This window comes from Chiloscyllium punctatum, chromosome 12 (assembly GCF_047496795.1).
Source record: "Chiloscyllium punctatum isolate Juve2018m chromosome 12, sChiPun1.3, whole genome shotgun sequence".
In the NCBI taxonomy this organism is placed as follows: Eukaryota; Metazoa; Chordata; class Chondrichthyes; order Orectolobiformes; family Hemiscylliidae; genus Chiloscyllium; species Chiloscyllium punctatum.
Genome location: NC_092750.1, coordinates 33,074,563 through 33,099,290, shown reverse-complemented (window position 1 = coordinate 33,099,290; position 24,728 = coordinate 33,074,563). Strand labels below are relative to the sequence as shown.

Sequence of the window (24,728 nt, the reverse complement as noted above, 5' to 3'; positions counted from 1 at the left end):
TTTAAGTTTGCTGGCTGAGCTGGAAGGTTCGTTTTCGAACAAACTTACATCCAGAACCCCAACCTGAGCCGCACCATCATCTCAGAACTCGTTCAGTGATGTGACCTGGGCGGCCGGCAGTCCGATCCGTGCAATCCAGCTCCGCACGACGCCAACCACCCAGCGGGAGCCGCTCCGTTCCATTCCAGGGGGATGATCCACCCCGGGTCGCGCTCAGCCGGCGATCGCGATTCCAACGGTCGGGGGGGGGACAAAGCCGAAAGGGGGCGGGGGTAAGTGGATGCGTGAACCCGGCTGGCACCTTCTCCAAAGTGGTGGGGAAGGTTGTCTAAAATGTTTTATCGAGTCAGAATTTTCAAGCAGCGGTTAAAGGGAAGGAGTATAGTTTTTGAAAGTTACACGGATTTGCAGCTCGCGACTCGGTGGACACACAGGCCCCGAGGGTCAGCGCCCACCACCCCCAGGCGGAGAGGCCTCATGTTAAGTGAGATTCCTTCGCATTCCCTGGAATCTGCCTTGACCAGCTCAGGCTGGAGGTATTCCTGGGACCGCCTTCAGAGTGGTGTCAGCTGCGACAGTTATTCCGTGTATTTTGTTCAGGGTTCCCCCCCCCCTTTTTCTCAGTTCGGGGGCTGGAGGGTGGTGGGGGGGAAACGAGAGTGGGTGTTGGGGAGAATTTAGATCCCACCCACTGCGAGGAGGCTGGTGTTGAGCATAAATCACCGATGCACACTACTTTGTTGGACTAAGGCAGTTTCTGCACAATTGCAGGTGATTCTGGTAATACTCAGAGTCTCATAGTTCTCAGCTGCGGCTAGCACTCACTTTGCCTCGGTTACTGTTAAATGTTTTATTTTCAAATAATGATCCTATTGCCTTTAACTGATTTTAAAGTTTCTACTTAAATACCCACGTGTACTGATGCATTCCATGATCTGATAACCCTAACTCAAGACACTTTCTCCTTCCAGTGAAAATCCTTGATTTCCATCTCTGTGTTCTTCACTTCACCAGTTGAGTCAACCTTTTACCATTTACCCACAGGAAACTCATATCAGTGATGGCTGTGATTCTGGTTATAGAGCCATTGGGTCATACAGCATGGAAACAGACCCTTTGGTCCAACCAATCCATACCATTGATAATTGCAAACTAAGTGAGTCCCATCTGCCTGTGCTTGACTCTTATTTTATTTGCGTACTTATCCAAATGCCTTTTAAATGTCCAGTTTCATTTATCTGTTTGCTCACCGCACCTGTCTTCATGCTATTCTCATTTACTATGTTGCTGCTGCTCATGGCTCTGCAGGAAATTCTGAACCCTGATATCTTCAGCCTTGCCTTAGCCTTAAGCCTGACTTCTGATTCCCTAATCATTCTCTGGTGAACTCCATTCACCCTCATGTTTCTGACTCATATACTCCATTCTCTACTGAGTCTCTCTTTTACCTCTGCTTCTCTCCCTAGCCCTCCCAATTTACTTTTCTCCCCTAAATTCTTCCATTCCCAAAATCCCATTGTCGAGTCTTCCTCTTTCTCTTCACCCTGAATTCCATTTTTTCGTCTTCTTATTCTGACACTTGAGCCTTCTAAGGTTAGCCCATCACCTTATTGACCTATTGTAGTTTGGAACGTCCATTCTATTTATTGAATGCAGGCATGGATCTAACTTGCTGCTGACACCTGCAAGAACTTCCTCTCATTCTCCAAATTCCTCTGCCACATCTGCTTGGACAAGGAAATGTTTCACTTGCGAGCATCCCAGGTGTCCACCTATTTTGAACAATGTGCTTTCTGTCTCTCCCCCTCCCCCAGAAACCCCTCTGCTACACTACATCTATTCCCTGTTCCACTGCTATAAACTGCCCTCCCCCATCGTATTAAAAGACAGAGGCCCCAGGGTCCTCAACTACCAGTCTCCGCATCCAATGCATCTTCCTTAATAGCTTCTGCCAACTCCAACTAGATCCCACCACCAAGAACATCTTCCTCTCCCACCCCTCTCTGCCTTCCACAAGTACCATTCCCTTTGACAGTCCTTGTTTGTGCCACTCCCCACCAAGCTCCCAGGTACCTTCCCCTGCAACTGCAAAAGATGCAAAACCTGCCAGTACACTAACCCCCCCCCACCTCCATCCAGGGCCCGAAACTGTCCTTCCAGGTGAGACAGAGGTTCACCTGCCTCCCTTACAACCTAGTTTACTGCATCGTTGCTCTCAGTGTGGTCTTTACACTGGGGAGACCGAACGTAAACTTAGGGAGTGGTTCACCGAGCATCGCAGCCGAGTCTGCAGGGGAGAACTGGACCTCCCAGTCACCGCCCTTTTCAATTCCCCCAATCACTCCCTTTCTGTCATGGCCATCCTTGGCCTCCTCCAATACCTAACTGAACCACAGCGCAAATTGGAGCACCAGCACCTCATCTTCTGTCTGGGCAGCATAAAGCCTGGAGGACTCAACATTGAGTTCTACAATTTCAAATAGCCTCCCATCCTAGCTCCTCCCCATTCCTTCCACTGCTCCCTGCCACCATCCAGATTCATTCCTCCTATTTACCAACCAGATTGTACCCTCTAACTGTCTTCACCTATCCCCACTTCACCACCTTGCCCCCATCACTCCTCCAACACCCACCCCCAATCCTGAAGAAGGGTGACACCTGAAACATCAACTTCTCCACCTCCTGAAGCCGTCTGATTTGCCGTGTTCTTCCAGCCTTTTGCCTGTCTATTTTGGTTTCCAGCATCTGCAGTTTTCTTTTGTCTCTGATACCAAAATAACAAGGAAAGTAAGTTGTCAGGAGGATGTACAGAGTTTGCAAAGAGATCGGGATAGGTCAAGTCGATGGGCAAAAATTTGACTGATTGAATAATGTAGGAAAATGTGAACTTGACCGTTTTGGTAGGAAGCACAGGAATGGAGTACATTATTTGAAAAGAGATGTTGTAGAACTCACTCGAATTAAAGAATCTGGGTGTTCTGGTACGTGAACAAAAAACGAATGCGCAGACACACCAAATGAATAAGGAGGCATACAGAATGTTGACATTACAAGAGGTGTGGAATGTGAAAATAGATACATTTTGCTGCAGATGCATGGGACTTTGTTGAGACCACATCTGTAGTACTATGCCCTTTTTTCACAGAAGTATTATGGAATAGAAGGAGACCATTTGGCTCATTGTGGCTCTTCGAACGAGCAACATTACTTACTGCCAATTTTCTACTCCCTTCCTGTTCCCTTGCACAAACTCTCAAAATAATCATCCAAAATCCTTTTGAAATCTATAATAAACCTATCACCACCACTCTTCCAGTCAGTACATTCCATATCCTTAATAGTTACTGTGTGAGAAAGTTTATTTCTTAGCTCAGTATTTTGGTTTCCTTATTTGAAAAAGATAGGTATTTTAGAAACAGTTCAGAGAAAGCTTATATGATTCATCCTGGGATGAAAGATTGATTTATGACGATAGGATGAAGATGTTTGGTATACACTGTCTTGATACTCTGTGTATTTTCAGGTTAAGTCCCACAGTCATGAAGCTCTATATGACTTTGGCTGTGTACTGGAAATTAACTGAGGTGCTAAATGCCAATTGTTTGGGGTCATCCAGCCAGTTCCTTCACCATCTAACACGTCAGATCACTCCAGCATCCTTAGCCGTCTCCTCTACCATCCACCTAAACCCCAGCTGATGAAGGGCACAGCTCCTCTCAAACAACAGTCACTACTCATCCTGGGGGAGAGCTCTGGCATAAAGTGTCTGTGTCCTAAATCTTGATCAGGTCTGGGTAAAAGACAGGCAATTGCAGAAAGAATGTCTGAAGGCTAATTTGCTCCATTAACCGAAACTGCATATCAATGTTCTGATTGTGCACCTGATGGAAGAAATTTGTCATCAGTGCACAAAACTTTGAAGAAGGCTCAATGGTAAAGATAACAACATTGCAGAGTCTAATGGTGGAAAGTTTCTATCTGAAATGCACCAGTGCCTCATAGTTTTGCCTAGACTGGAGACTCAATACTTTGGCAGCAACCATGTGTTGCTTTCTGACCTGGAAAATCTCGGTTTTCTCTGTATAATTGTGACAGACTCTGAGATGGGATTAAGGTGCTCATCCAGTGCCACAATGTCATGGCAATCAGCTGATTTATAAATAATACTCTGGAGCAGTCCTGTCCAGTATCTTGAACAAGTGATCACCTTGGTTTCCAACTCTTGCCAATTTGTTGGCCCGGGATTGCAAAGAAAGATGTCCAGATAGAGGAGGCATGTCGTACTGCACCTGATGGACCTGAGTTCCTCTGGCAAGGCACTCATCTGTCATGGGTGAGCAGAAGGCCAGAATATTTATTTCAGTTGACTTGCAGAGGATGTTGTCAGGAAAGTCTCTTTGGACACTCACATCCTCCGTAGATTGGCTGGGTCTATGAACATGAGGAATATAGACCTGAAATGGCCACTTCCATACCCAACCTGAATCAAACCGGACATCTTATTGTGTAAAACTTACAGAATGGCTGCATTCAAATTGAATATAAGTGGCCAGATAAGACACAGTCATCTTCCAAAGTGAAAGGGTGCTATAAGATCACCGAACATCTGTAGCGGTGTACAAGAGTCAGATCTGAGTGACTAAATGTGTCTAAAATTCAAAGGCTCATGAGGTTTGGAGTAGAAACTCATGACTCACTGTCAGATGTCTTTTTCTGACCATGAGAATGATACTCATCACCTAATCTTAGAGTCATACAGTCATGCAGCATGAAACAAATCCTTGGGTCCAACCAGTCCATGCCAACCATAATTCCAAACTGAATTATTCCCACCTGCCTGTCCTTTGCCCATATCCCTTCAAACATTTTTTATTCATGTGCTTATTCAAATGTGTTTTAAACATTGTACCTACCCTCATCCATCACTTCCTTTGGAAGTTCATTCCACATACATACACTGTGTAAAAAAAAGTTGCCCCTCATGTCTTTTTTAAATCTTTCTCCCAACCTAAACAATTTGCCCCTTAGTCTTGAAAGCCCCTACCCTAGGGAAAAGACACCTGCATTCACCTTGTCTATACTCATATGATTTTTTAAACCTCGATAAGGTCACCCTTCAACCTCATATGTTCTAGTGAAAAACGTACAAGCCTATCCAACCTCTCGTTATAAGTCACCTCTCCATTCCCAACAACATCCTGCTAAATCTTTTCTGAACCCTCTCCAGCTGAATAATACCCTTCTTATAACGGCAAGCAGAACTGAACATAACACTCCAGTACAGGCCTCACCAACGTCCTCTACAACATCAACGTGACGTCCCAAATCCTATACTCAAATGACTGAGCAATGATGGCAAACGTGCTAAATGCCTTCTTAACCACCATGTCTACATGTGATGCAAACTTCAAAGCATCATGTATGTGAACCCCTAGGTCTCTGTGTTCTACAAGATTACTCAAGGCCCTACTTTTAATCATGCAAATCCTGACGTTGTGAATTACCAAAATGCAATACCTCGCAAGTGTGTACAAGAAGATTTTCTGATTCAGTATGTGGATGTACCTACGAGAGAAGGTACAAAACTTGACCTACTCTTGGGAAATAAGGCAGGGCAGGTGACTGAGGAGTCAGTGGGGGAGCACGTTGGACCATAATTCTATTAGATTTAAAATAGTGATGGAAAAGGATAGACAAGATCCAAAAGTTAAAGTTCTAAATGAGAGAAAAGCCAATTTTGACAGTGTTAAGCAAGAACTTTTGAAAGCTGATTGGGGGCAGATGTACGCAGGTAAAGGGATGACTGGAAAATGGGAAGCCTTCAGAAATGAGATAACGAGAATCCAGAGAAAGTATATTCTTGTCAGGGTGAAAGGAAAGGCTGGTAGGTATAGGGAATGCTGGATGACTAAAGAAATTGAGGGTTTGGTTAAGAAAACGAAGGAACATATGAAAGATATAGACAGGATAGATTGAGTGAATCCTTAGAAAAGTATAAAGGCAGTAGGAGTATACTTAAGAGGGAAATCAGGTGGGCAAAAAAGGGACATAAGATAGCTTTGGCAAATAGAATTAAGGAGAATCCAAAGGGTTTTTACAAATATATTAAGGACAAAAGAGTAACTAGGGAGAGAATAGGGCCCCTCAAAGATCAGCAAAGAGGCCTTTGTGTGGAGCTGCAGAAAATGGGGGAGATACTAAATGAGTATTTTTGCATCAGTGTTTACTGTAGAAAAGGATTTGGAAGAGAAAGACTGTAGGGAAATACCACAACACTAGATTATAGTCTAACAGGTTTAATTGGAAGCACACTAGCTTTCGGAGTGACGCTCTTTCATCAGGTGATTATGGAGGGCTCGATCGTAACACAGAATTTATAGCAAAAATTTGCAGTGTGATGTAACTGAAATTATACATTGAAGAATTGATTGTCTGTTAAGCCTTTCATCTGTTAGAATACAGTGATAGTTTCACTTCTTTCATGTGTAAATCACAAAACCCTTTTTTTAAAGTTGCTTTCTCGGGTTAGTTGTTAACAATGATGATAGCTAGACAATATGTTGAAGGTGTTAGCCCCCTGTGTTCTCTGTCTATGACCTGATGTTTAGATTGATTCCAATCTAAAAAGTGAGATAACAGAGTTTTACATAAATTCATGCAGTTTTTGAGCTCAGAGTTCTACATGAATGTATGTAGTTTTTGAGCAAAGTGCAATGCAACTCTGCAAGTACAAAAAATTTCACCACACAAAATATATGTGTGCATGTGGATCTTTGCCTGTCTGTGTGTGGGATGTGTGTGTGTGTGTGTGTGTGTAGTGAATGCAGAGTGTCTTCAGTCTGTGACGGGGTGCATGTGTGAGAGTGCGTGTGTCTATAAGGGTGTGTGGGTGTCTGTGTGCGCGTCTGTGTGTACCTGTGTCCATGTGTATGTGAGAGTGAGTGTGTAGCTAAGTTCGGTACCCATAGGGAGGGCCTCAACCGGGACCTTGGGTTCATGTCACATTACAGGTGACCACCATTGCACTACACACACACGCACACACACATATATTCCTATACACACTCTCACATAGATGGGTAGGACTGGCAGCTTAATGTTCCAGGATACAAATGCTACAAGAAGGATAGAAAGGGAGGCAAGAGAGGAGGGGGAGTGGCATTTTTGGTAAGAGACAGCATTACAGCTGTGCTGAGGGAGGATATTCCCAGAAATACATCCAGGGAAGGTATTTGGGTGGAACTGTGAAATAAGAAATGGGTGATAACCTGATTGGGATTGTATTATAGACCCCCTAATAGAGGGAAATTGAGAAACAAATTTGTAAGGAGATTTCAGTTATCTGTAAGAATAATAGGGTGGTTATGGTAAGGGATTTTAACTTTCCAAACATAGACCGGCTGCCATCGTGTTCGGGGATTAGATGGAGAGGAATTTGTTAAGCATGTACAAGAACATATTCTGATTCAGTATGTGGATGGAACTACTAGAGAAGTTGCAAAACTTGACCTAGTCTTGGGAAATAAGGCAGGGCAGGTAAGTGAGGTGTCAGTGGGGGAGCACTTTGGGGTCAGCGACCATAATTCTATTAGATTCAAAATAGTGATGGAAAAGGATAGACCATATCTAAAAATTGATGTTCTAAGTTTGGGAGAAGATTTGTAGCTCGGGTGCTCGTTGTTGTGGTTCTGTTCGCCGAGCTGGGAATTTGTCTTGCAAATGTTTCGTCCCCTGTCTAGGTGACATCCTCAGTGCTTGGGAGCCTCCTGTGAACCGCTTCTGTGCTGTTTCCTCTGGTATTTATAGTGGCCTGTCTCTGCCGCTTCCGGTTGTCAGTTCCAGCTGTCCGCTGTAGTGGCCGGTATATTGGGTCCAGGTCGATGTGTTTGTTGATAGAGTCTGTGGATGAGTGCCATACCTCTAGGAATTCCCTGGCTGTTCTCTGTTTGGCTAGCCCTATAATGGTAGTGTTATCCCAGTCGAATTTATGTTGCTTGTTCTCTGTGTGTGTGGCTACTAAGGATAGCTGGTCGTGTCGTTTCGTGGCTAGTTGGTGTTCGTGTATACGGATCGTTAACTGTCTTCCTGTTTGTCCGATGTAGTGTTTTGTGCAGTCCTTGCATAGGATTTTGTACACTACATTAGTTTTGCTCATGTTGGATATCGGGTCCTTCGTTCTGGTGAGTTGTTGTCTGAGCGTGGCTGTTGGTTTGTGTGCTGTTTTGAGTCCTAGTGGTCACAGTAGTCTGGCTGTCAGTTCAGAAATGTTTTTGATGTATGGTAGTGTGGCTAGTCCTTTGGGTTGCGGCATGTCCTCGTTCCGTTGTCTCTCCCTTAGGCATCTGTTGATGAAATTGCGAGGGTACCCGTTTTTGGCGAATACATTGTATAGGTGTTCCTCTTCCTCTTTTTGTAGTTCTGGTGTGCTGCAGTGTGTTGTGGCCCTTTTGAATAGTGTCCTGATGCAACTTCGTTTGTGTGTGTTTGGGTGGTTGCTTTCATAGTTTAGGACTTGGTCTGTGTGTGTGGATTTCCTGTAAACCTTTGTGGTGAATTCTCCATTCGGTGTTCTCTGTACCATCACGTCTAGGAATGGGAGTTGGTTGTCCTTTTCTTCCTCTCTAGTGAATCGGATTCCTGTGAGTGGGGCGTTGACCCCACCCCACAGCTCACCAATAGGATAAACAACACACTGAGGAATCTACAAAAAAACGGACAGATAACCAGGTCTGACCTACAAAGAATGAAACCTGAAAGCAACAACACCCCCAGATTCTATGGACTACCCAAAGTGCACAAACCAGACATCCCATTCAGACCCATAGTATCACTACCAGGGACACCATCACACAAACTGGCCAAAGAACTACAGCAGAAACTGAAACACCTGATCAGCGGATCCAGACAATCTGTACAATCGACACAGGAATTCTTGGACATCATCAGAAATATACACATAGACAAGGAAGAAACTATGGTCTCATTCGATGTAATGGCACTGTTCACCTCCATCGACAAATCTCTAGCCAAAGAAACAATAGCCACCCTGCTGGACAGACATAACAGACAACAGGACGTTGAACCTATCAACAAAGAAGGCATACTTAAACTACTGGACTTGTGCCTCACAACACACTTCACATTCAACAACCAAATATACGAACAAATCAACGGCACACCCATGGGCTCACTGATCTCTGGACTCATAGCAGAAGCAGTAATGCAAATGTTAGAACAAACAGTCTTACCACAAATTCAACCCAAACTCTGGGTCAGATACGTGGATGACACCTTTGTAATAATTAAAAACACAGAAATAGAGAACACACACCAGATCATCAATGCCACACTCACAGGAATCCGATTCACTAGAGAGAAAGAAAAGGACAACCAACTCCCATTCCTAGACGTGATGGTACAGTGAACACCGAATGGAGAATTCACCACAAAGGTTTACAGGAAAGCCACACACACAGACCAAGTCCTAAACTATGAAAGCAACCACCCCAACACACACAAACGAAGTTGCATCAGGACACTATTCAAAAGGGCCACAACACACTGCAGCACACCAGAACTACAAAAAGAGGAAGAGGAACACCTATCCAAGGTATTCGCCAAAAACGGGTACCCTCGCAATTTCATCAACAGATGTCTAAGGGAAAGACAACGGAACGAAAACATGCCGCAACCCAAAGACTAGACACTACCATACATCAGGAGCATTTCTGAACTGACAGCCAGACTACTGCGACCACTAGGACTCAAAACAGCACACAAACCAACAGCCACGCTCAGACAACAACTCACCAGAACGAAGGACCCGATACCCAACATGAGCAAAACTAATGTAGTGTTCAAAATCCCATGCAAGGACTGCACAAAACACTACGTCGGACAAACAGGAAGACAGTTAACGATCCGTATACACGAACAGCAACTAGCCACGAAACGACACGACCAGCTATCCTTAGTAGCCACATACACAGACGACAAGCAACATGAATTCGACTGGGATAACTCTACCATTATAGGGCAAGCCAAACAGAGAACAGCCAGGGAATTCCTAGAGGCATGGCACTCATCCACAGACTCTATCAACAAACACATCGACCTGGACCCAATATACCGGCCACTACAGCGGACAGCTGGAACTGACAACCGGAAGCGGCAGAGACAGGCCACTATAAATGCCGGAGGAAACAGCACAGAAGCGCTTCACAGGAGGCTCCCAAGCACTGAGGATGTCACCTAGACAGGGGACGAAACGTTTGCAAGACAAATTCCCAGCTCGGCGAACAGAACCACAACATTGATGTTCTAAATTGGAGAAAGGCGAGTTTTGACGGTATTAAGCAAGAACATTTGAAAGCTGATTGGGGACAGATGTATGCAGGTAAAGGGACGGCTGGAAAATGGGAAGCCTTCAGAATGAGGTAACGAGAATCCAGAGAAAGTATATTCCTGTCAGGGTGAAAGGAAAGGCTAGTCGGTATAGGGAATGCTGGATGACGAAAGAAATTGAGGGTTTGGTTAAGAAAAAGAAGGAAGCTTATGTAAGGTATAGGCAGGATAGATCGAGTGAATCGTTAGCAGAATATGAAGGAAGTAGGAGTATACTTAAGAGGGAAATCAGGAGGGAAAAACGGAGACTTGAGATAGCTTTGACAAATAGAATTAAGGAGAATACAAAGAGTTTTTACAAATACATTAAGGACAAAAGGGTAACTAGGGAGAGAATAGGGCCCCTCAAAGATCAGCCAGGAGGCCTTTGTGTGGAGCCGCAGAAAATGGGGGAGGTACTAAATGAGTTTTTTGCATCAGTGTTTACTGTGGAAAAGGATATGGAAGATATAGACTGTAGGGAAATAGACATCTTGCAAAATGTCCAGATTACGGAGGAGGAAATGCTGGATGTCTTGAAATGGGTAAAGGTAGAAAAATCCCCAGGACCTGACCAGGTCTACCTGAGAACTCTGTGGGAAGCTGGAGAGGTGATTGCTGTGCCTCTTGCTGAGAAATTTGTATCATCGATAGTCACAGGTTGGGTGCCGGAAGACTGGAGGTTGCAAACGTTGTGCCACTGTTTAAGGAGGGTGGTAAGGACAAGCCAGGGAACTATAGACCAGTGAACCTGACCTCGGTGGTGGGCAAGTTGTTGGAGAGAATGCTGAGGGACAGGATGTACATGTATTTGGGAAGGCAAGGACTGATTGGGGATAGTCAACATGGTTTTGTGCATGGGAAGTCATGTCTTACAAAGTTGATTGAGATTTTTGAGGAAGTAACAAAGAGGATTGATAAGGGTAGAGTAGTAGATGTGATCTATATGGGCTTCAGTAAGGCGTTCAACAAGGTTCCCCATGGGAGACTGATTAGCACAGTTACATCTTATGGAAAACAAGGAGAACTAGCCATTTGGATACAGAACTGGCTCAAAGGTAGAAGACAGAAGGTGGTGGTGGAGGGTTGTTTTTCAGACTGGAGGCCTGTGACCAGTGGAGTGCCACAAGGATAGGTGCTGGGTCCTCTACTTTTCGCCATTTACATAAATGATTTGGACGCAAGCATAAGAGGTACAGTTAGTAAGTTTGCAGATGACACCAAAATTGGAGGTGTAGTGCACAGCGAAGAGGGTTACCTCAGATTACAACAAGATCTGGACCAAATGGGTCAATGGGCTGAGAAGTGGCAGATGGAGTTTAATTTAGATAAATGCAAGGTGCTACATTTTAGGAAAGCAAATCTTAGCAGGACTTATACACTTAATGGTAAGGTCCTAGGGAGTGTTGCTGAACAAAGAGACCTTGGAGTGCAGGTTCATAGCTCCTTGAAAGTGGAGTCACAGATAGATAGGATAGTGAAGAAGGCATTTGGTATGCTTTCTTTTATTGGTCAGAGGATTGAGTACACGAGTTGGGAGGTCATGTTGCGGCTGTACAGGACACTGGTTCGGCCACTGTTGGAATATTGCATGCAATTCTGGTCTCCTTCCTATCAGAAAGATGTTGTGAAACTTAAAAGGGTTCAGAAAAGATTTACAAGGATGTTGCCAGGGTTGGAGGATTTGAGCTGTAGCGAGAGGGTGATCTGGCTGGGGCTGTTTTCTCTGGAGTGTCGGAGGCTGAGGGGTGACCTTATAGAGGTTTACAAAATTATGAGGGACATGGATAGGATAAATAGACAAAGTCTTTTCCCTGGGGTCAGGGAGTCCAGAACTAGAGGGCATAGGTTTAGATTAGATTAGATAGATTACTTACAGTGTGGAAACAGGCCGTTCGGCCCAACAAGTCCACACCGACCCGCCGAAGCGCAACCCACCCATTCCCCTACATTTACCCCTTTTACCTAACACTACGAGCAATTTAGCATGGCCATTTCACCTGACCTGCTCATCTCTGGTGCTGTGGGAGGAAACCAGAGCACCCGGAGGAAACCCATGCAGACACGGGGAGAACGTGCAAACGCCACACAGTCGCCTGAGTCGGGAATTGAACCCAGGTCTCTGGCGCTGTGAGGCAGCTGTGCTAACCACTGTGCCACTGTGCTGCCCACTAATGGATTAGTGGTGCTGGAAGAGCACAACAGGGTGAGATTGGAAAGATATAAAAGAGAGCCAAGGGGCAACCTTTTCACACAACGCGGTGGTACGTGCATGGAGTGAGCTGCCAGAGGAGGTGGTGGAGGCTAGTACAATTGCAACATTTAAGAGGCATTTGGATGGGTATATGAATAGGAAGGGTTTGGAGGGATATGGGCCGGGTGCTGGCAGATGGGACTAGGTTGGGTTAGGATATCTGGTCGGCATGGACGGGTTAAACTGAAGGGTCTTTTTCCATGCTGTACATCTCTCTGACTCTATGACTCCATGTGCCACTTTTCAGCCCCTGTAATCTTTGATAGCCTTCTTCAGTGTGTACTACCAATTTTGATGTCGCTCAAACTTACTAACCATGCCCTCTGTGTTCTCATCTAAATCATTTATATAACTGATCAACAAAAATGGACCCAGCACTGATCCCTGTAGAACACCACTCGAAACAGGCCTCCAATCCGAAAATCAATGTCTTACCACCACTCTCTGTCTCATGCTGTTCAGTCAATTTTGTATCCAATTGGCAAGCTCACCCTGAATCCCATGTGAGCTGACTTTACTAATTGGTCTACCACAGGGAACTTTGTCAAAGGCTTTACTAAAGTCCAGATAAACACCCCTTCGGCTCTCAGCCTCATTCCTGATGAAGGGCTTTTGCCTGAAACATTGATTCTCCTGCTCATCGGATGTTGTCTGACCTGCTGTTCTTTTCCAGCTCCATTCTCAACTCCAAGTAAACAATGTCTACTACTCTGCCCTTATTATCCTTCTTGGTTACTTCCTCAAAAAACTCAATGACGTGTGTGAGACATGATTTCCCTCGCTCAAAGATATGCTGACTATCCCTAATCACTCAATGCCTTTCCAAAAGTGGTCTGGGTGAGCAATATGGTCTCTCACCTTACTCGCAGCCTTGGTGGTATTTGCTGTTTGAAATCAGCTCCTCAGAAGCTGCCTGACCTGCTGTGCTTGCTTCTTGGACGCTGCCTGACCTGCTGTGCTTACTCCTTGGACACTGCCTGACCTGCTGTACTTGCTTCTTGGACGCTGCCTGACCTGCTGTACTTGCTTCTTGGACGCTGCCTGACCTGCTGTACTTGCTTCTTGGATGCTGCCTGACCTGCTGTGCTTACTCCTTGGACACTGCCTGACCTGCTGTGCTTGCTCCTTGGATGCTGCCTGACCTGCTGTACTTTCTACAGTGCTCTGACTGTTCAGCATCTGCAGTCCTCACTTTCTCTTAGGTATTTACTGTCAGCATAGGGTGCCCTTCTGGGGTCTGATGTGGATTGCAGTGGATAGGTGTGGCAGCTGACTGCACGGCTTTGACAGCTTTGGAGGTAGGGTAGTTTATATGTGACATACCTCCTTGCAATCTGCCATCCAAAGGATGTGATGGGCAGCTCCTTTCTGTGTCACATAAAATCCCTGCTGATAACCTCCTCCTAAGCCAGGTGGATGCAGATCTGGCACGAGAAGTAGTTTATGTCGTAGACATGGGTTTCCCTGAGACTGGGTGAGATAGGTGCAATCCCTGACCTTGCCTCCCCCAGTTGGTAGAGGTGGGGAGTTAGGAGGAACTCAGCTGAAATGAATGATGGACATTGGATAAAATGATTATTTGTGCAGTGGTCTGCATAGGTCCCATTGGCAGGAATGTCATGTCCACAGTGAACCCCATTTCCAGCACCAAGTGCACTATCTGTTTCGTCTTCAGGACAAATGCTGCCTTCCCATACATTTTTAAGGCAATGATGATGGCTGTGGATCCAACTATCCTAGCAGTGCCCTTTATGCATGCCTCAATAGTGACGTTGCTATTCTTTCATAGGTCTTTATGGGCTCTGTCACTACCATGGATTATAGATGATATTTAATGGGCTACAATTATACTTCGGTTTGTGAATTAACTAAAGTATTTATACTTTTACATCAAAGCAAAATATTAGCTTGCTCTCAGCCTAGGAGAGGTGTGGAGGCACACTGCACAGGACACGGAAGGGTAGAATGGAGGTTTCAAATTTAATGCATACCTTTGACGTGGGGGGTTAGTTAGTCTCTTGTGAGGGTCTTTTCAGGTTGTAGGGTGGTTTTGTGTGTGTGTGTGTGTGCGTGTGTGCGTGTGTGTGCGTGTGTGTGTGTGTGTGTGTGTGTATTGCAGTTATCATCAGACAGATGATGAAGGGATTGATCTCCCATCCACAGCCTTCAACCTCGTAGTCTAGGAATGCTGCACCACCCGGTTCTACCTCATACTCAAAATTCACAAACCTGACTGCCGTGATTGACCAATCGTCTCCACCTGCTCCTGCTCCACCGAACTTACCTCCTCATATCTTGACACAGTCCTGTCCCCCTTGGTCCAGAAACTCCCAACACACATACAGGTCAACACCTGTGCTCTCCACCACCTCTATGATTTTCGTTTCCCTGGCCTCCAACGCCTCATCTTTACCATGGGCATCCAGTCCCTGTACATGTCCACCCACCATACCGAAGGCCTTAAGCCCTCTGTTTCTTCCTCTCCTGCCAATCCAACCAGTACCCCTCCACCAACTCTCGATTGGCTGAACTGGTCCTCAGCCTCAACAATATTTCCTTTGAATCCTCCCACTTCCTTCAGACCAAAGGAGTAGCCATGGGAACTGGCATGGGCCCCAGCTCTACCTGTCTCTTTGTCGGATACATGGAACAGTCCGTCTTTGTAGTTAGACTGGTACCATTCCCCACCTTTTCCTCTGCTGCACTGATGACTGTATCAGCCCCACTTTATGCTCCCACGAGGAGGTTGTACAATTCATTAACTTCACGAACACCCCTCCACCCTGACCTCAAGTTCACCTAGACCATCTCGGACACTTCCACCCCTTCCTGATCTCTCCGTCTCCACTTCCGGAGACTGACATTTACTTTAAACCCATTGACTTCCACAGCTACCTGGATAACACCTCCTCAACACACCCCGCTAGTAAAAACACTGTCCATTACTCCCAATTCCTCCGCCTGTGCTGTATTTGCTCCCAGGAGAAAGAATTCCATTCCAGAACATCCCAGATGGCCTCCTGCTTCAAGGATTGCAATTTCTCCTCTCACGTGGTCAACAGTTCCTCCAGTGCAACTCCTCCACTTCTTGCACCTCCGCCCTTGAACCCCACCCCTCCAACTGCAACAAGGATAAAGCCTCCTTGGTCCTCACCTTCCACCTAAGAATCTCCAGATATAGTGCATTAACCTCCATCATTTCTGCCACCGACAGTCAGACTCCACCTTCGTTCTTTTAAACTTAAGGAAACAGGCCCATTCTGTCCAGCATATATGCAGAAGACAGCCTGCTCGTTCTAGGTATCAGTCTAGTAATAATCTCCATCTCAATGCATTTGCTTCTTTCCTTAAATAAGGGAACCAAAACTGCACACAGTATTTGAAATTTATAGTAACTGGAGCATCCTTTTATGTTCAGTTCCTCTCAATATAAAGGATACCATCCCATTAGATTTATTGATCACTTGTTGTGCATACTAACCTCTTGTGACTCATGCACCTGAACACCTAAATCCCTCTGCGTCTCTGAATTCTACAGTTGTTCTCCATTTAAGTAATTCTTTATGTTTTTATTCTTACTGCCACAGTGAACAACACTGTTTCCTACATTATGCTTATAATAATGTGTTCACAGTTTTCCAAATGTTCTCCCACTTAATTCCCTCTAACTAGACCTAGCCCTTCCTCATTAAGTTGGAAACAAACTCATCAAGAAAATTTTATGAAAAATACTTCAAGAATTCCTCCACTCTTTTGGCGTTAACTCTTATTTTCCCTGCTAAGTTAGAATAATTGAAGTCCTCCATTATCATAACTCTAAATGTATTGCATTTTGCAACAATATGCTTGCAAACCTGCTGCTCTATTCATTCTGTCTGTTGAGCTATAGTATATATAGAAGTGTATTAGTTCCTGTATTGTTCCTTAATTCAAACCAAATACATTTTGGAACTGTGAAGTACTTTATCACTTACTAGTGCTGCGTGACTTTTTTTTAAAGTAACTGACACATCCCTCTTTTTCTTGTTTTGATTACTTAGTTCCATGTAGCTACTTGTTCCTGCAGGTCACCATCCTTAATCATCACACTCCATCAATTTTACACATGTACATTTCAAGCATATTTTGATTTGCTGCATTTCCTTGATTCGAAATGTCAACTCTGTTTTCTCTTTACCGATGCTGGACCTGCTGAATTTCTCCAGCAATTCCTGTTTTTTGTTTGTTTCAGATCTTCAGCATCTGCAGTTCTTTGCTTTTTTTTGTCATTTTTACTCCTCGTTAATTCCTTCCTATTTTTACTACTGTTTTTATTTTAATGCCATTTGTCTTTCTGGCCTCTATGTATACTTTCATATCGTTAATGCTTCAACCTGAGCCATCTCAACACCAACACCGCACCAAATGAGTTTAAACTGAACATGAATATTTTGATCCCAGCCCTATTAAGTTTCATCCTGTCCATTTTATTTAAATTCTTCCTATTTTTGAACTGATTCTAGGAATCTGATGCCCTCATACCCCCTCCACCCCTAAATTGCTCGTCAGAGTTAACTGTTGTGGTTCTGTTCGCCGAGCTGGGAATTTGTGTTGCAGACGTTTCGTCCCCTGTCTAGGTGACATCCTCAGTGCTTGGGAGCCTCCTGTGAAGCGCTTCTGTGATGTTTCCTCCCGTAATTATAGTGGTTTGAATCTGCCGCTTCTGGTTGTCGGTTCCAGCTGTCCGTTGCAGTGGTTGGTATATTGGGTCCAGGTCGATGTGCTTATTGATGCCAGAGGAAACATCACAGAAGCGCTTCATAGGAGGCTCCCAAGAACGGAGGATGTCACCTAGATAGGGGACGAAACGTCTACAACACAAATTCCCAGCTCGGCGAACAGAACCACAACAACGAGCACCCGAGCTACAAATCTTCTCACAAACTTTGAGTCAGAGTTAACTCCTAGCATGTGGCACTGGGAGTCATCCAGAGGTCATTTTTTGAGGTTTTGCTCTTTAACCTGTATGAAACATGACTGGTGATTGAATCTAATGTTATTCGTTGTGATATTCGTTGTATTCTGCTTTTGTATAGTCTTTTGGCCCCCCGTACTCAAAGTGCAGTTTTAGACTGTACTCCCAAGGAGATGTAATCCTGATCTGTATTCAGCACTGTAAGCCAGTTTGTATGTCATAATCCTGGAGATTTTCTATCCATCCTTTTCTTCCCTCACACCAGACACTCTCTCTCAAGTTGAGCATTAAAAAATTCTGCTGCTCATTTACTAACTCCCTCTTGGTCCCATTCACCTGTGTTTGTTGACCTACATTGGATCTCGGGGAAGCAGTGCCTGTTTTAAAACTTCCATCCTTGATATCAAGTTGTTCCCGTCTGTCTAATCGCCTCCAGCCTTCTGAGATTTCTTGTACTCCTCCAATTTTGGTCCTTTGTGTGCATTCCTGGTTTTAATTGACAACTGTGCAGTAAGCTGCCAGGGCCTGACACTGGAATTTCTTCTCCAAACCTCCCACTAACTATCTTATATATACACCTCAGCACCTGCATTGTTTCCATCCCAGTATCTCTAAGTGGCTTGGTATCAAATTTTGTTTGATATTATTCCTGTGAATTACCTTATGTAGTTTTACGAAGTTAAAAGTTCTAAATAATTGGTTGTTTCTATATTATACATGCATATGCAAATGTTCTTTTAGTTCAATCCCTTTAATGTTTATACCTGTGATTAGTTATTGAATCTAATTCATTACTCTGATGAATATACCTATTGATTTATCATTGCTCCTTGATTTAAATTATCATTACTCCTTCCCCTTCTGCACACAGCGAACGACTTATGTCTGGAATGTACAGCTTGGAAGTGTGGTGGATGTGGTATCAATTGAGCTATTAGGACAGCATTTGATGATTATTTGAATAAAAGCAATGTACAATGCTATGGGATAAAGGCAAGAGAATGGCACTAACTTATAAGGCTCATTGGAAACTGGCGCAGACTCAATGGGTTGAATGGTGGTAACCCACACTGTTACAGTTTTGTGATTCTGTGACTACCTTAACAAGTCACTCTTTAACAGATTCACATAACCCTCCAGAAGTTCCCTTCTTAAAGCTGTCTATTACAGATCCTTCCTCTCAGTGGTTTCTCAATTTTCAATCACCTTTAGAGATAAAGATCAACACTCCATTAAGTCTTTGCTTTTTGTACATTACATCAGCTTTTAGTGATTTGTATTCTTGGACATGCAGACCCTTGTTCTCTAGGTATAAATGTCACTTGAAAAGCTACTATTTATTAGATAAAAACAATGACTGCAGATGCTGAAAACCAAATACTGGATTAGTGGTGCTGGAAGAGCACAGCAGTTCAGGCAGCATCCAACGAGCAGCGAAATCAGCGTTTCGAGCAAAAGCCCTTCATCAGGAATAAAGGCAGTGAGCCTGAAGCATGGAGAAATAAGCTAGAGGAGGGTGGGGGTGGGGAGAGAGTAGCATAGAGTACAATGGGTGAGTGGGGGAGGAGATGAAGGTGATAGGTCAAGGAGGAGAGGGTGGAGTGGATAGGTGGAAAAGAAGATAGGCAGGTCGGACAAGTCAAGGAGACAGTAAGTGAGCTGGAAGTTTGAAACTAGGATGAGGTGGGGGAAGGGGAAATGAGGAAGCTGTTGAAGTCCACATTGATGCCCTGGGGTTGAAGTGTTCCGAGGCGGAAGATGAGGCGTTCTTCCTCCAGGCGTCTGGTGGTGAGGGAGCGGCGGTGAAGGAGGCCCAGGACCTCCATGTCCTCGGCAGAGTGGGAGGGGGAGTTGAAATGTTGGGCCACGGGGCGGTTTGGTTGATTGGTGCGGGTGTCTCGGAGATGTTCCCTAAAGCGCTCTGCTAGGAGGCGCCCAGTCTCCCCAATGTAGAGGAGACCACATCGGGAGCAACGGATACAATAAATGATATTGGTGGATGTGCAGGTGAAACTTTGATGGATGTGGAAGGCTCCTTTAGGGCCTTGGATAGAGGTGAGGGAGGAGGTGTGGGCACAGGTTTTACAGTTCCTGCGGTGGCAGGGGAAAGTGCCAGAATGGGAGGGTGGGTCGTAGCGGGGTGTGGACCTGACCAGGTAGTCACGGAGGGAACGGTCTTTGCGGAAGGCGGAAAGGGGTGGGGAGGGAAACGTTGATTTCGCTGCTCGTTGGATACTGCCTGAACTGCTGTGCTCTTCCAGCACCACTAATCCAGCTACTATTTATTGCTCAGCACTAATTGCTCTTGAGAAGAATGGGTGAGTCACCACCTTGAAGATTGTAGATACACACTCAGTGGTATCAGTGGGGCGGTTCAGGTTTTGACTCAGTGACAATGATGGAATGGTGATTTAGTTCTAAATTAGGGTGTCGTTTGGCTTAAAGGAGAATTTACAGGTGGTAGTGTTCCCCTGTAACTTCAGCCTTTGTCCTTCTTGATAGTTGTCATGGATCTGAAAAGTGCTATCAGTGGAGCCTTGGCAACTTGCCTCATCCCTGATCATTGAAAAACTGATTTATTTTACTCTGTTCCAAATAGAATGATATTGTGCTTCCTGATTTTAAACTCCTTGTCACAGTTTTCCCTCGTAATCAGTTTCAGATTCTTTGTAATATCCTGCTCCCATTTACTGTGCCTCCTGTTTTAGTGTAATTTGCAAATTTAGATATACAAATTTCTATTCCTTCATCTTATACTAAATAGCTGATCTCACAATTCAGATCACTGGGCAACAGCAGTTGTCAAATCCTACTAAAAATTCAACAACATGTTATCTCTGTTGTACAAGGTTTTCTAAGATTGTACTATTTGGGCCTATTTCTTTATTTTAGCCTAAAATAGAGGAATATAAGTGATTCTGTGACATGTTCTGAATTCTGCTGATAATGTACCGAGGTGGTTTGGTTGTTGAAGGTTAAAGAGGGGTCAGATTGTTTTACTGGGAAGAAACATATTCACAGCTATAAACAATGACCAGAGTGTTATCCTGACAGTAGATAGACTGTTAGTTTCCAAGTTTAAAAATGTGTTGCTGGAAAAGTGCAGCAGGTCAGGCAGCATCAAAGGAACAGGAAAATCGACATTTCAGGCATAAGCCCTTCTTCAGGAATGAGGAGGGTGTGCCAAACAGGCTAAGATAAAAGGTAGGGAGGAGGGACTTGGGGGAGGGGTGTTGGGAATACGATAGGTGGAAGGAAGTTAAGGTGAGGGTGATAAGCCGGAGAGGTGGTGGGGGCGGAGAGGTCAGGAAGAAGATTGCAGGTCAAGAAGGCAGTGCTGAGTCTGAGGGTTAGGACTGAGAAAAGGTGGGGGGAGGCGAAATAAGAAAGCTGGAGAAATCTGCATTCATCCCTTGTGTTTGGAGGGTTCCTAGGTGGAAGATGAGGCACTCTTCCTCCAGGCGTAGTGTTGCCATGGTCTGACGATGGAGGAGGCCAAGGACCTGCATGTCCTTGGCGAAGTGGGTGGGGCAGTTGAAGTTGTTTGGTGCAGGTGTCCCAGAGGTGTTCTCTGAAATGTTCTGCAAGTAGGCGGCCTGTCTCCCCAATGGATCGGAGTCCACATCAGGTGCAGCGGATGCAGTAAATGATGTGTGTGGAGGTGCAGCCCTCCACTCCCTCCGCTCCAATCCCAACCTCACCATCAAACCAGCAGACAAGGGAGGCACAGTGGTAGTTTGGCACACCGATCTTATATTGCTGAGGCTAAACGCCAGCTCATGGACACCTCCTCCTACTGCCCCCATGACCCCACCTCCCACCACCAAACCATCATCTCCCAGACCATCCATAACCTCATCACCTCAGGGGATCTCCCATCCACCGCCTCCAACCTCATAGTCTCACAACCCTGCACTGTCCATTTCTACCACCTGCCCATAATCCATAACCCTGACTGCCCCGGCCGACCCATTGTCTCAGCCTGCTCCTGCCCCACCGAACTCATTTCTGCATACCTTGACATGGTCCTGTCCCCCTTAGTCCAAGAACTCCCCACCTATGTTCGGGACACCACCCACGCCCTCCACCTCCTCCATGATTTTTGCTTCCCCAGCCCCCAACGCCTTATCTTCACCATGGACATCCAGTCCCTATAAACCTCCATCCCCCATCACGAAGGCCTCAAAACCCTCTGCTTCTTCCTTTCCCGCCAACCAACCAGTACCCTTCCACTGACGCCCTACTTCGACTGACTGAACTGGTCCTCACTCTGAACAACTTCTCTTTCCAATCCTCCCACTTCCTCCAAACCAAAGGAGTAGCCATGGGCACTCGCATGGGCCCCAGCTATGCCTGCCTCTTCGTTAGATATGTGGAACAGTCCATCTTCTGCAGCTACACTAGCACCAACCCCCACCTTTTCCTCCGCTACATTGATGACTGTATCGGCGCTACCTCGTGCTCCCACGAGGAGGTTGAACAGTTCATCCACTTTACTAAGACCTTCAACCCCGACCTCAAATTTACCTGGACCGTCTCAGACTCCTCCCTCCCCTTCCTAGACCTCTCCATTTCTATCTCGGACGACTGACTCAACACGGATGTTTACTATAGACCGACTGACTCCCACAGCTACCTAGATTACACCTTCTCCCACCCTGCCCCCTGTAAAAATGCCATCCCATATTCCCAATTCCTTCGCCTTCGCCGCATCTGCTCCCAGGAGGACCAATTCCAATACAGCACAACCCAAATGGCCTCCTTCTTCAAAGTCCGCAACTTCCCCTCAGATGTGGTGGACGATGCTCTCCACCGCATCTCTTCCACCTCCCGCTCCTCCATCCTTGAACCCTGTCCCTCCAATCTCCACCAGGACAGTACCCTACTGGTCCTCACCTACCACCCCACCAACCTCCAGATACATCATATCATCTTTCGTCATTTCTGCTACCTCCAAACAGACCCCACCACCAAGGATATATTTCCCTCCCCACCGCTATCAGCGTTCCGGAAAGACCACTCCCTCCGCGACTCTCTCGTCAGATCCACACCCCCCACCAAACCAACCTCCACTCCCGGCACCTTCTTCTGCAACCGCAAGAAATGCAAAACTTGTGCCCACATCTCCCCCCTCACTTCCCTCCAAGGCCCCAAGGCATCCTTCCATATCCATCAGAAATTCACCTGTACCTCCACACACATCATTTACTGCATCCGCTGCACCCGATGTGGCCTCCTATACATTGGGGAGACAGGCCGTCTGCTTGCGGAACGTTTCAGAGAACACCTCTGGGACACCCGCACCAACCAACCCAACCTCCCCGTGGCTGAACACTTTAACTCTTCCTCCCACTCCGCCTCCTCCATCGCCAGACCATGGCAACACGCCGCCTGGAGGAAGAGCGCCTCATTTTCCACCTAGGAACCCTCCAACCACAAGGGATGAATGCAGATTTCTCCAGCTTTCTCATTTCCCCTCCCCCCACCTTTTTCAGTCCCAACCCTCAGACTCAGCACTGCCTTCTTGACCTGCAATCTTCTTCCCGACCTCTCTGCCCCCACCCCCTCTCCGGCCTATCACCCTCACCTTAACCTCCTTCCACCTATCGTATTCCCAACACCCCTCCCCCAAGTCCCCCCTCCCTACCTTTTATCTTAGCCTGTTTGGCACACCCTCCTCATTCCTGAAGAAGGGCTTATGCCTGAAATGTCGATTTTCCTGTTCCTTTGATGCTGCCTGACCTGCTGCGCTTTTCCAGCAACACATTTTTAAGCTCTTATCTCCAGCATCTGCAGTCCTCACTCTCTCCTCCCTGTTAGTTTCCAAGTCCCAGGGAAGTATAAGAAATGTTAGGTTTTGTAAATGGTTAATTTGTCTACTTAATTTAAAGATACAATTAATTTTGAGGGGTCTAGAGGATAGTCAGTTCGAATTTCTACCTTATACAATGGCCAAATTTTAGGCCAGGTTACAGGTTTTCTAAGAATTCCACTGAACCTTACAGATAAAGTCAGTCTGCAAGAATCTGAGGGAAGTGCAAAGAGGTAGAAGAATCAAGTTTCTGTTGTTCATCATGCAAAATGTGGGCGGGGTTTCATGCTCTGATTGATGAGACCAAACTTATGAGTTGGAAGATTCATCTAGCTTTAGCTAGAGGGAGGGATCTCCACTGGAGCACACAGTGAATATCATTTTGGGAGTCTGAAGTTCTCCAACTAGAAGAAGAAAAGTTAGAAAATAATCACTTTGGATGATTCTTTGTGGAAAGATAACTACCTAATTAAGGGACCCAGTGAGGTATAACTGTGGAACAAGATTCTTAGTCATTTTAACTGTCAAATGCAGGGTTTTAGAGTTTAAATTGCAAACTAAAATAGTATTTTTTCAATGTTGCTTTTAGCTTTTGCTTAAAATTTGCAAGTCTTAAACTTGAAATCTTGTCATGCCTTTGACCTGAAGTTTGAGGTTGGAAACTTTTGAAAAGAAATTCTACGAGGATTGTTACAAGTTGGAAGCTCATCCAGAATTTAGAATCCACAGGCTGAGATGAATGCACTTGGATTTACTACAGTTTAAATGAATAAGATTACACAGTGATCCCTGCTGCATTTATTGAAAAGCTAACATGGTTGTGTCTATTGTGGAAGTCTTTCTCACAAGAGGGTATCTGTCTTTGGGTGCTTGTAACTAACAGGTGACGAAGGTTCATTCGAAGATAATCATGGAAATGTTGGCAATAAATTTAAAACTGGGTATTCAGAAGAAGAAAGTAACTGTAGTAATGACTCAATATCTGAACCTTGAGGAAAGAAGAAATAATCAAAAAAAAAATCATAGGTTGATTAGGATTAAATTGCAAATGAGACAGGGTGAGTTTAAAAAGAACTAGAAATAAAAGAGTAGAAATTGAGTTTTATAGAGAAAAGGAAAAATTAGATAGGGTCAGTCTTAAATTGCACAGACAGAAGGAAGCCAGATAATTTAATTGAAATGATCAGTAAAAGTCTATGATTACGTGAACACGGTGAATCAGGCAAATTTCACCCCCTCCCCCCACTATGTCTTCAGCAAACATACCATCTTTTCTTAGCTACTATCAGTTTTGAAAAAGAGTCATTGGACTTGAAAAGTTAACT

The 24,728-nt window shown here is 45.2% G+C and overlaps 1 protein-coding gene across 5 annotated transcripts in view; it reads left to right on the top strand.

Annotated features, from left to right (window-relative positions):
- The first annotated feature begins 202 nt into the window (after positions 1-202).
- chdh (choline dehydrogenase) overlaps positions 203-24,728 on the top strand; it is a 97,722-nt gene continuing 73,196 nt past the window's right edge. For all 5 annotated transcript variants that reach the window (XM_072582301.1, XM_072582299.1, XM_072582297.1 and 2 more), the window contains exon 1: positions 203-272. The gene's annotated coding sequence lies outside the window, so the exon portion shown is untranslated. The remainder of the gene's footprint in view (positions 273-24,728) is intronic.